The sequence below is a fragment of the Ambystoma mexicanum genome, chromosome 1q, assembly GCF_040938575.1.
Source record: "Ambystoma mexicanum isolate Mex_15411 chromosome 1q, UKY_AmexF1_1, whole genome shotgun sequence".
Lineage (NCBI taxonomy): Eukaryota > Metazoa > Chordata > Amphibia > Caudata > Ambystomatidae > Ambystoma > Ambystoma mexicanum.
The window spans coordinates 548,937,138-548,949,591 of record NC_090922.1 but is presented as its reverse complement, the minus strand read 5'-3'; the positions used below and the strand labels follow the sequence as shown (position 1 = coordinate 548,949,591).

The 12,454-nt window shown below is 48.8% G+C and overlaps 1 protein-coding gene across 1 annotated transcript in view; it reads right to left on the bottom strand.

Annotated features, from left to right (window-relative positions):
* LOC138531359 (carcinoembryonic antigen-related cell adhesion molecule 6-like) overlaps positions 1-12,127 on the bottom strand; it is an 804,705-nt gene extending 792,578 nt beyond the window's left edge. The window contains exon 1 of the mRNA XM_069640985.1: positions 11,797-12,127. The gene's annotated coding sequence lies outside the window, so the exon portion shown is untranslated. The remainder of the gene's footprint in view (positions 1-11,796) is intronic.
* Positions 12,128-12,454: the final 327 nt, after the last annotated feature.

Sequence of the window (12,454 nt, the reverse complement as noted above, 5' to 3'; positions counted from 1 at the left end):
TGGGGATGAACACCCCGGCGACAAGGACGCACACAGAAAAACACCAAAGCACATACCCCCCGGCACACATTCGTCGAAGACGAAGGCAGCCATAGCGCCAATGGGGACGCCGGGCCCACCGGCGTCTTCCGCTGACCATAAGGGTCGTCAGCCCTCCCCGCCACCGCTTCCGCGACAGGCGACTGGGCACTCTAAAAATAAGGGCGCTAACACCAAAATTTCCGGCGACACGCATCTCAAGAGCGCTCACGTTGCCAACAAGGACTCGACGAGCAAGGACTCAACGAGCAAGGACTCAACGAGCAAGGACTCGACGAGCAAAGGCTCGACGTTCCATAGCGCGACGGCAACTGATCCCTCGGAAGAGAGAATGATCGCCGAAAGCCTCGCGCGCATAGCATCTAAGGACAGCCAGAGACGTACGGCGAGTGAAACTCCGAAAACCGCGCACAAGGCCAAAGATACGCTGAAAGCGCCGGAAAACAGATCAGGCCAGTTCCCGACGCCGACAGAAGGCGCTAGCCAGCAAGAAGGCTACTCAGAAGGCGAAGGCTCTCTTTCTTTGACGTTATGGGACAGAACCAGACAATTACAGGAGGAAGAAACCCCCTTTTCTTTCCCAGACCGTCCTGGCCGACCTCAGTGGACCTTTGAAAGGTTCCAGACCTTTATGGACAAACTAGACAGGTTCATGTCCATCCCAGAAGACAGGGCACCCAAGAGACCAAGGGAGGCACCCCTGGAGAGTCCAAGGGCTAAATACCAAAAGTTTTATAACCCCATACAGGAGGACATATACTCTTACAATCCCACTGAGGAAGACACCTTCTTCCAAGAGGAAGATTAGTTCACCTATGTTGAGGACTAACAAGAAGAGGAAGGTTTTCACGAGGAAACTAACCTATGTGAGGAAGGATTCCAGGAAGACACAGGCGAGGGCGACCCAAATCCCTGGCAGTCACCGGCTAGGTCGACTGACACAGGCAGTAGCAGTATAGTCATCAGGTCTACTGAAACTACACCAGTCAGGAACCCTTCGCCTGTCGATGATCAACCCACCTTCAATGCACTGCTGAAGAAGGCAGCAGCACATTTCGAAATCGAAACTGGGGAGGTCACCCCAGACACCGATTTTGTGGAGAGGATTATCAAAGAAAACCCCCCCACTCGCCAAATTATACCCATCCTCGCCTCAGTTAAGAGACGAATTACACCTTCTCTTTCCACTCCTGCATTGGTGAGAGGGGTCAATCCGAGGATTGAGAAACTGTTCTCTCCCTCTCAATCAGACCCATTATATATTAAGGGTCACTCAATCCCGGACTCCCTGGTCGTGACCAACACCAGGAAAAGGGCAGGAGTCCCACTATCTACTAGCGAGGCACCCCCGGATAAAGAGGGGAAGAAGCTGTATGCCCTAGCCAAGAGAATCACCACCTCTGCAGCATTCTCTACCAGAATCGCCAATAATAATACCCTATTGGCAAGCTACACCGATGCTCAATGGGCTAAGTTCAAACAGGACATCGAAGAAGTTCCCGAACCCCTAAGGACTTGTTTACTGGCTACAGTTAACGAGGGCTCTCTGGTCAATCAAAGCATCGTCAAGAATACCCTCGATGTAGCAGAGACGGCCGGCCGCACTTTGGTACAAGGAATTCTGCTGAAGCGTCACGTCTGGCTTCGCAATTCCGGATTTAAGGCGGAAACACAAGCGTCCCTTATTAATAAACCCATAGAGGAGTCCAACCTCTTTGGGAGAGCAGTGGATGACGCGCTGGAGAATGCGAAGAAAGAATTTGATACAATAAAGACCTTAGACCAAATTTCAAAACCCCCTAACAGGCTGGGATTTGGTAGTAAGCGCTTTTTTCATGGACAACACCAGCAACAAAACCAACAACAACAGTAATCTGCCAGCAACTACCAGGATAATAGCGGCCAGTACAATCAGAGGGGTCAACGTCGTGGCAAGGGAAGAGGCCGGGGTTCCACCCCCAGAGGCTCCCAAGCCAACAACACCACCAAGTGACGCGAAGATTCGCGTCCCCTCCCATGCAACGCCGGTCCGGGGCCGGTTAACATCCTTTCTTCCAGCATGTGAGGGAATAACATCAGACCGCTGGGTACTTTCCACCGTAGCCCGCGGCTACTGTATAGAGTTCAACAGTTCCCCAACATACAGACCCCAGAGGGGACGCCGCATGACACCAGAACACCTCGCCATCCTTCTCCAAGAAGTGGACCAACTGCTGGAAAAAGGAGCCATAGAGGTCGTGCCTCTATCTCAAGTAATGAAAGGTATTTATTCAGTGTACTTCCTTGTACCCAAAAAGGATCTAACCATGCACCCTGTATTAGATCTGCGCCCAGCGAACAAGTTTGTCAAACCCCAAAAGTTTCGTATGGTGACCTTACAGGAAGTTATCCCACTGCTATCACAGGGAGATTACATGACAACACTGGACATGAAAGATGCATACTTTCATATTTTAATGTTGCCAGCGCACAGAAAATACCTCAGGTTCATGATAGAGGGCAAACACTACCAGTTCAGAGTGCTACCCTTCGGCATAGCATCTGCACCAAGGGTATTCACGAAAGTACTGGCAGTGGCAGCGGCCCACCTGCGCAGGTTATCCATCCCAGTATACCCTTACCTCGACGACTGGCTCATAACAGGCGATTCTTACGAGACATGCTTCTCAAACACCCAAAAGACTGTAGACCTTTTGTTCCAACTGGGCTTCTCCATCAACGAGAAGAAGTCCAGCTTAGACCCCAGCCAAGTCAAACAATTCCTAGGGGCTCTAATTCGAACAAAGGACGGCCTCGTCTTCCCCTCCAATGAGAGGGTCCAAAACATGCTGTTTCAGATCCCCCAATATGTGGCAGGTCGAGAGGTGAAGGTGCGCAAAGCGATGCGATTGCTAGGAATGATGGCGTCATGTATTTATTTGGTACCTCACGCGCGCCTGCGCATGCGCCCAATGCAAGAGTGGCTCAACAGCCAGTGGTGTTAGGCCAGCGGACAATGGGACGATCTAGTGGTGGTCTCGCAAGCCTTGGTTCTCTCGCTACAGTGGTGGACAAAGGAAAACCTGATAATAGGGAAACCCTTTGCCACACCCGCGGTGGAGGCCACTCTAACCACGGACGCATCCCTCACAGGATGGGGGGCTCACCTATCCCATCAGACTGCTCACGGAGTGTGGACTCCGAACGTAGCATCCAAGCACATAAACCTACTGGAGCTACTGGCGGTGTTCAAAGCACTAAAAGCCTTCCAGGAACACCTACAAGGGAAGACAGTGATGGTCCTTACAGACTGCACCACAGCCATGTACTACATCAACCAGCAGGGGGGCACCCACTCTCCAGGACTGTCCAAGCTGTCCCAGAATATATGGAAGTGGGCTCTCAAACACAACATGTTCCTACTGTCACAACATGTACCAGGGGAACTCAACCTGCTAGCAGACGAACTCAGCAGAGACTTCCCCCTGCCCGAAGAGTACGAATGGCAATTGCACGAAGACATCGTCTTATACGTCTTCACGCAATGGGGATTCCCGGAAATAGACCTGTTCGCAACTCTGGAGAACTCACAATGCCAAAGTTATGCCTCCAGGTACCCCCAGAACCAGTCCAAGGGGAACGGTCTGTTGATTCAATGGTCAGGGAAATTTGTCTACGCCTTTACCCCGACTCCCCTTCTCAACAAAGTGGTGCACAAGATGCACCAGGAGCAGGTTACCATGATACTAGTGGCCCCAATGTGGGCCCGGCAGCCATGGTTCGCTCACTTGATGGAGATGTCCCTATCTCCCCCAGTGAAACTTCCCTGCACGTACAACATGCTGTCACAGGACAAGGGCAGGACACTGCATCCATGCCCTCAGACCTTGAATTTAGCAGCCTGGCTCCTGAGATCATAGAATTTGGACATCTACAACTCCCGCAGAGATGTATGGACATCCTCAGGGAAGCCAGAAAACCTAATACTCGCCACTGCTATTCTAGCAAGTGGAAAAGATTTGTCATCTGGTGTAGAGGTAAGAGCATCAACCCGGTTGACTGCTCTCCCACACACATTGTTCTGTACTTGACCCATTTACTGGATTCAGGTCTAGTGTTCAATTCCATTAAAGTCCACCTGGTGGCACTTTCTGCATACACCACTTCCCAACTTAAAGTGTCGTGGTGGAAGATACCAGTTATCAAGGCCTTCATGGAGGGGGTAAAGAGAATACACCCTCCGATAGCTAACCCAGCTCCCGGATGGGACTTAAATGTGGTACTTTTTAGACTCATGGGCCCGCCTTTTGAACCCATGCACAAGGCAACTCTTAAAGACCTCACTCTTAAGACTGCTTTCCTAATAGCTATCACCTCCATTAGGAGAGTAAGTGAACTACAGGCTCTTTCTGTGCTAGACCCCTTCATAACAGTTCACAAGGATAAGGTGGTTCTACGCACACACCCAAGGTTTGCACCAAAATTCATCTCGAAATTCCATGTAAACCAGTCAATAGAACTACCAACGTTCTTTCAAAACCCTTCCAGCTTGGGAGAAAAAAAGTCTGCATACACTAGATGTACGCAGAGCTGTCATGTTCTACATGGAAAGAACCAGACCACTGAGAAAGACTAATCAGTTCTTTGTCTCGGTGGCAGCAGGAAGAGAAGGAGATGCAGTCTCAAAGTCCACTATATCTAGATGGATTGTTCAATGCATCACTCTCTGTTACACTCTTGCTAAGAGAGAACTACCCTTCAAGCCAAGAGCACATTCTACTCGAGGCACTGGGGCTTCCATAGCGTTCATTGCAAATGTTCCGCTTGAGTCCATCTGCAAAGCGGCTACCTGGAGTTCTGTGCACACCTTTACAAAACACTACTGTCTAGATGCACACTCTAGATCTGACTCCCAGGTGGGACAGGCAGTATTAAGACATCTTTTCTCTACTGTTCCTTCTCATAACCCACCGCCAACTCTGGGTACTGCTCACTAGTCTATGCACAGCATGTGATTCTAAGCAGATTAACAAACATCAGAAGACAATGCATTACTTACCGTAAAGGCATTTCTGATGGTTGTATCTGCTTAGATTCACATGCGCCCACCCTTCCTCCCCGCTCGGATGGAAGGAACATAGACACCTTTCTACATCTCTCTCTCTTTTCTGTACTCACTCACGTATAGAAGGCTCCCTCAGGGCAGAAAAAATACAAACAGAGGGACCTTGACGCGTGAGGGATTGTGGGTACAACGCACGTCACTATAGGGATAGTGTTACAGACACGCCTTGTCGACGTCCCCTTTTCGACTACAAAAAACAAAATGCAATACTCCGCAGTGACCACTGGATGTCAGACCTATGCACAGCAAGTGAATCTAAGCAGATACAACCATCAGAAATGCCTTTACGGTAAGTAATGCATTGTCATATTGCCTATAGGAAGAAAATAAGGACAGAGATGCAATCTTTTTCCTCCATTCATCCCTAAACAGTTTGAATTTCACTGTGTCCGGGTTGCCCAAACATTCCATATCGGAGGACCCAAATAACAGAAAACACTGAGCCATGTTCCATAATCTGCTGTCTGGCCCCTCCTTTCTGACTGCCCACTGACACCTCAAAGCTACTTTAACTGTGTCTGTCACTCCTTCTTACCTGGGAAAATGAAGATGGAATTGAACAATGAACTAGCAATTGCCAAAGCCAGCATTTTAGGTTTTAAGTGTACAACACGACCCCCGAATTTGCAGTGTAGCTGCACCCCTTGTAGTAGACATGGCAAACAATGCAGTGATGGCCCTCTCCTCTCAAAAGTCTCACCTTCCCTAAGTGTTGCAGAAGGTTGGTAATTGTGCACATTTTGAATATATGATGCATACCGTTGTCAAATAATGACTACAGAGAGAAGGGTTTCTTACAGATAATAATCTGGTGGGGTCTTTCTTGGACTTGTTAAGGTATGTAGGGCAATGTAAGGAGATTTTAAGGTTTCCCATGCCATTTGTAAAATAATTAACAATTCCTGGCTTTTAGGCTCATAACAAAGACACAGATACATTATAAAAAGTGTGTTTGCATGCATATTTATTTAAATGTTGTTTGTATAAACATATGCGTATGTGTGTGTTTGGGGGGCACAGTCTGGGAAGCCTAAGAGTAAAACATTGCAGAGCTGGGGACAGTGAGAGCATATCTTGGCACTGGCGTAACAGGGGCCCGCGCACCCCCCGCGGTGCGGGGGGTCCCGCGCCCACATGTTCTGGAAGGGGCCCCACTTGGAGTAAAAAAAAAGTTTTTTACATTTTCTTTTGGGATTTACTCTGCATTTCTAAAGAAATGATTTCTGTAACAGAAATAATTTCTTTATGAAGGCAGAGTGAATACAAAAAGTCTGGTGGCTACGCCCACCCCATGACATGAAGACCATAGGCTGGAGGCCTCCATGTCATGGGGTGGGGGAAGCCCTATGACTTCAAAAATAAATAGTTTATTTTTGAAGTCACTCTGCCTTCATAAAGAAATAATTTCCATTATGGTTCAGTCCTTAACAGAAATAATTTCTTTATGAAGTCAGAGTGATTTCAAAAAGAAACAATGGGCCTCATTACGAGCATGGCGGTAGCCGTGCCTGTATGGAAGGCACGGCTACTGCCATGCTCGCTACCGGCACCGCCTCCCGCGATTGGGCAATGACTGTCCCATTACAAGATGAATGGGCCAGTAATTGCCCATTCGCAGGTGGCGGTATTGCCGGGCTCCCGATCTCCATTCTGCCCAATAGTGGCAGAATGGGGGTGGGGAGCATGGTTGCGCCAGCACCGTTGATAACGGTGTCGGCGCAATTACAAGTTATGCTCGCGGGTGCCGCACAGCCCGCCAGGTAAGACCTGGCGGGCTGTCAGGAACCCGCGAGCAGAACTCGTAATGCAGCGGGACGGTATGAACGGTGCCGGTGCCTTACCGGAACCGTTCATACCTTCACCGCCAGAGTCCTAATGAGGCCCAATGTATTTTTGAATTATTATGGCTTCCCTCAACCCATGACGCGTGTGTGAGTGTATGGTGAAAGAGTGCACACAAATGTATGGGTGGCTGGGTATGCGTGTGTGCGTGTACGGTGAAAGGATGCACACTGAAATGTATGGGTGGCTGCCTGGGTGTGCCTGTATGGTGAAAGTGTACACACTTAAATGTATAGGTGACTTTCTGTGTGAGGGTTGGTGAAAGGGTGCACACAAATGTATGGGTGGCTGGGTGTGCATGTACGGTGAAAGGATGCACACTGTGTGGGTGGCTGCCTGGGTGTGCCTGTATGGTGAAAGGGTGCACAATTAAATGTATGAATAGGCGCCTGGGTGTGTGTGCCTGTGTGGTGAAAGGTTGCACACTTAAATGTACAGGTGGCTGCCTGGCTGTGCCTGTATGGTGAAAGGGTGCACACTTATATATATGGATGGCTGGGTGTGCGTGTGTATATATGGTTAATGGTGTGTGTGCTTGTGTTCAGGAGCGCAACAAAACCTACATTTCAGGGAGGCGAACTTTTCAGATGTTGGGAGAGTGCTAACTTCACGTGTGGTGGGGTGGTGCAAACTTATTTGTGTGGAGGCATCTAACTTCTTTACACATTTTAATGAGACTATTCTAGTGCAGCCTCAATGTTACAAGCAGTTAACTCTCTCCTTTAGGTCTGAAAGCACCCACTTATGGGCTGCTGTGAGAATGACTGGTCTCCTGTTTCCGCTCTACCCTTCCAATCACTCCCCTGGCATGCAAGTACTAAACCCACATCAAAATTTCAATTGCTTAAAAAGTTGGCATTTGAATGCAGGTAAAACAGTGAAATGATGTACATTAGTAATTGCTGGGCTGGGCCCTTCTTAATGGCAAAACCCAGGTGCCGTTTAACGTCTGTCTTCTATTCTGTCGGCAACTGCTCTGAATGTCAGCCAGGTCAAGTCAACATAGCCCACAATTTCAGTGGGGGGGGGAGTGCTGAAGCCCAGTCAGCTCAATGGTGTTGCATCACTACTTGTGTTTAATGCCTTGATTAATTATTGGTAATCTTCTTTACACCTATCCCTATTTTTCCTCATCCCAGTACTGTATGAGGCAGTACTTGTGTATGAGGCACTATGCCACATACACAAGTACTGGTATAGGGTAGTGGTACATGAAGGTAATGCCTGATTAAGCTACCTGTAATCTTCATTACTCCTAGTCCCACTCTTCCTACAGTACTTACCAGTGAGGCAAGGAGCCTCATAAGTAAGCACTGGGACAAGGAAGAGGGACGTGGAGGTAATTCTGAGCCATTGAGCTGAATTTGGAGGTTAGGGTAGGGGATGGGAGGGAGAAGGGATGTGTGAGGGGGTGGGGTTGTGCAATAAATCATAATGGTCATCCATGTCCATGATAAGCAGGCATGATATGTGGTATTAGTGCTAGAGAGGCATTTTGGTGCAGCCAGTCTAGTCATTCCTCAGTTTGGTATGAATTTTTTTAACTGGGCATTTCTGATAAAGCAGTCCTGCTTAGTGTAATTAGCTGGCTAGGCTGGCATTTGGGTTCTGCCAGTCTAGTCGTTTCTTACTGCAGCACTGTATATTTTTCTGGGCATCTGTGATAAAATGATATGTTATGATATGATAACTCATATATAACGCACATGTACACAAGTGTTTTTAGACATGACAAGACAAGAGAAGGAAAACTGAGGAGGAAAACTGAGGGAGGACAAGACAAAGGATCTTACTAAGCCTTGTGTCATTCAGATCGTGCAAGTGTGAGAACGAGAAGTGCAAGTTGAAAGGGAGGGGGGAAGTGCAAGGGAGAAGGGAGGGGTAAACAGGGCAGCAATGCTCTGAGTAAGTGCCGCCAGGACAGCGCGGCTCTGGGTAGTGCAAGGAGAATAAGGGACTGTAGGGTTACAGTTACAGCCCCTAAATGCGTGGTAGGCCTGGAGGCAGTGCAAGGGTGACTGATCAAGAAAGAGCCTGGACTCAATGAGACAGAGGGTAGCCAAGCAACCAGTTGGTACAGCGGACAGGTAGGTCAGCAGGGGAGGGAGAGAGAGAAAGCAGAGGAGAAGAGGAAAGTTTTGAGCTGCTTCCGGAACTTCAGGTGGTCTGGCTCAAGTTTGGGAGGGTCAGGGAGGCCATTTCAGAGGGAGGCGCCTGCAGGGTAGAAGGATCTACCTCCCTCCACTCTCTGCCTGGAGAAGTATCTAAGCCCCTAGGGCTCGAGAAGGAAGGTATTTTGGAAGATAGTGTTGGATGTAGTGCAGATACCAGCCCCAGAAAGCCTTGTGGACAATGAAAAGGGTCTTGAACTTGATCCTTGCAGCCACCGAGAGCCAGTGGAGAGATTTCATGGCTGAGAGATACAGTCCCTGGGCTTGAGGCCAAGTATAATTCTCGCAGTCCTGTTCTGGATTAGTTGCAGAGCGTGGAGAGTAGAGGAAGGCCGATTGAGAAAGTGGATGTTGCAGTAGTCCAGCCTAGAGAGAACCAGAGCTCTGGAGACAGTGAGCTTCTGGGGGAAAGTGAGAAATTGAAGAGTCCCTTTGAGGCAGTGCAGTTGGTAGTGGGATTTCTTGGTGACGTCCGAGATGTGAGGAGAGAAAGAGAGAGTGGAGTTGAAGATCACACCAGGAATGAGCAAGAGAGGAGAGTAGGTTGAGGGGAGCCTGAAGGAAAGCAGAGTGTCATCCGCATAACACTGTAAATTAGAGGAGAAGGTAGAGATCAGGTGGGCCGAAGGGGCCAAGTAGAGGTTGAAAAAACAGGGTGAGAGGATAGAGCCCTGGAGAACGCCACATGTAGAGAGAGGTGGCAGAGTGAAAGAGACAAAGTTGGACCTTGGAGGGTCAGTCCAAGAAGAAGGAGGTCAGCCACTCCAGGGCCTGATCCATGATGCCCAGGTTCTCACAGAGTCAATTGATCAGGATGGCGTGGTTGACCGTGTCGAAAGCAGAGGAAAGTTCCAGGATGATGAGGACAGAAGGAATGCTGGAATCAAGGTTAGAGATCAGATCTTCACAGGTGTTCAGGAGAGCAATTGCCGTGCCTCTGGCAGCTCTTAAACCAGACTGATGGTTATGGAGACAACCAACAGATTCAGTGTGGAGTGTAATCTAGCAGTTGGCCAGCTTTTCCAAGGATTGGGAGAGGGCAAAGTTCCAGTGGCAAAAGAATGATTACAAAAATCGGCCAAGGCTGGAACGTATCAATGTGGTCCTTGATGGTTCTGGAGGAGCAGGCGAGCACCTGTTTCGACAACACTTCCATAGATGGGACTTTGTCAGGTGTTAGACAGAAAGAGGAGAAAGGAGGAGGAGAAGGAGAGATGGCCAAAGGGCGCCGAGAGTGGAAGAGGGAGAAGAAGAGGAGATAGTGGACAGGATGTCCTGAGTTTTAGCGGAGAAGCGAGAGGCCAAAGCCTTACAGAGGGCCTGTTGAGGGAACAGGAGAGGTAGAAACCGCAACAGGATTGGCCAGTTCCTTGCAGATTTTAAAGAGTTTGGCTGTGTTGTTAGAAGCCGTAGAGACACAGGCTTGAATGTGTGCTCTCTTCTTGATGAGTCTTATTGCTTCAACTGGCATTTTGGTGCAACCAGTCTAGGTATGTCTTAATGTTACTGTAATGGTATTATGTGTCTACACTGGTCTACATTGTGCAGCCAGTTGGACATGTTTTTATTGTGGCATGGCATTTTTAATAGCAAAGCATTCATGTTCATGTGCTCTGTTGGTGACTTGCATGTTTTGGATTGCTGTTACCGTACACAACAATAGCAAACACTGTGGCTTTTTAGTCAATTTTTCTCAGAAAGTGTGCTGTATATTGCATTAAAACACATATTTATATCTTTCTCCTAGTGCAGTGTGTGGCATACCCCTTCAGCAACACGTTTGTGCGTATTGCGCAAGCGTGATAATCTAGGGCGGCCCAGAGTGTGGCGCGGCTTGTGATTTGTTGCTGAGTTGGGGGGGGGCCCTCAGCATGGCTTGCAGGGGGGCCCCCAGAGCTTGTGTTACGCCACTGTATCTTGGGGGAGGCTGCATGATTTTATTTTGCCACTAACAGTAAGGAAGGTGGGTAGCACAGGCATATTTTGAGCACTAGCACCATGAAGGTTGTTTTTATAGGAGTAATGCTGGCATGCATTGTCGAGATCAGCCTTATTACTTTCTTTGGTCACAATAAATGAAAGGGGGGTAGACCTCATGATCTGGTTTGGGCAGAATCTGCTTGAACGTAGAGCAATGCTAGCATACATAGTTCAGCGAGTTCCCCTGCGGGGCAGCCAGCATCAACCCCAGTCACACGATGCTCCTGTGCACTGTTAGTAACCTGCATCTATTGGAGTGTTTATGTGTTGTTCTGCAGAGCAGACTGTGCATTCCACAGTGTTACCCATGTTTCCTGAGACTTTGGCTGCAACATGCAAAATTTCAAACCATTATTTTAAACATTTTCTAAGGAGACTTACAGGCCAAACCCTTATTGGATTAGGTCAGGCAGACTCACTCATTTCAAATCAGCACAAACCTTTACACAACTCCATTTTACAAATGCACCTGTTGCAACCATTGTGGTGTGCAGTGGTGGAGCAGGGGTGACTCGTTAGTTCTGGCGATGCTGCCTTCTTTGAATGCACATTCGTGTCACGCTGGATACTCTCCTGCCTGTCCTCTGTTTTGCCTGGGAGTGACTGTGCCATTTACTGTGTCCCCTGACGCTTCTACCTGAGAGTGGCTCTGTCACTTACCAGGGTTTCTCCACGCTGAGAGTGGCTCGGTCACTTGTCCAGTTCCCTGGCTCTCCTCATTGGGAGGGCAGCTGTGACTCTGGAGAAGCTGAGAGGCGCGGGTGCTCAAGGGATTGAACAGGTTTAGAGGAGCTGCAGCAACAAGGATGAATCCCCCGCGATGAAGTGAAGGCGATTATTCTCACTCAGAGCCATTCCCAGGTTCGAAGTCTATGTGAACGCTGTGTGCATAACAGCGCTGCAAACGTTTTTAATAAAACACTTCCTGGTACTCGAAGTGCCCGTCACGAGGGGGAAGTTACTGAGCAGAGATCATCATGGCAAGCTGTCTGAAAGAGGGCAGGGATGGTTCCTGCTTCGGGGACTGACTTTGTTTCCTATATTGTAATTGTGCGCTCCGCCCTGTCTCCTGCCGGTCTTCTCCTACTTTTCTCTACGAGACTCCAGCTTCATCCTTGCGTGGCAGGAGGTGGCAGAGTGCCAGCATGCAGTGTGATGTGCACAAGGTTGCTTTAATAAGATTTGTCTGAAATGTTAGGTTATCCGGGGCTGGCAATGGAAATTATTAATCTGGGATTAACTGGGGATTAACTGGGGATTCCACCAGCCACGCGGCAAAGGGGTGGGCAACAGGGATGTAATTTGCGGGTCGCCAGAG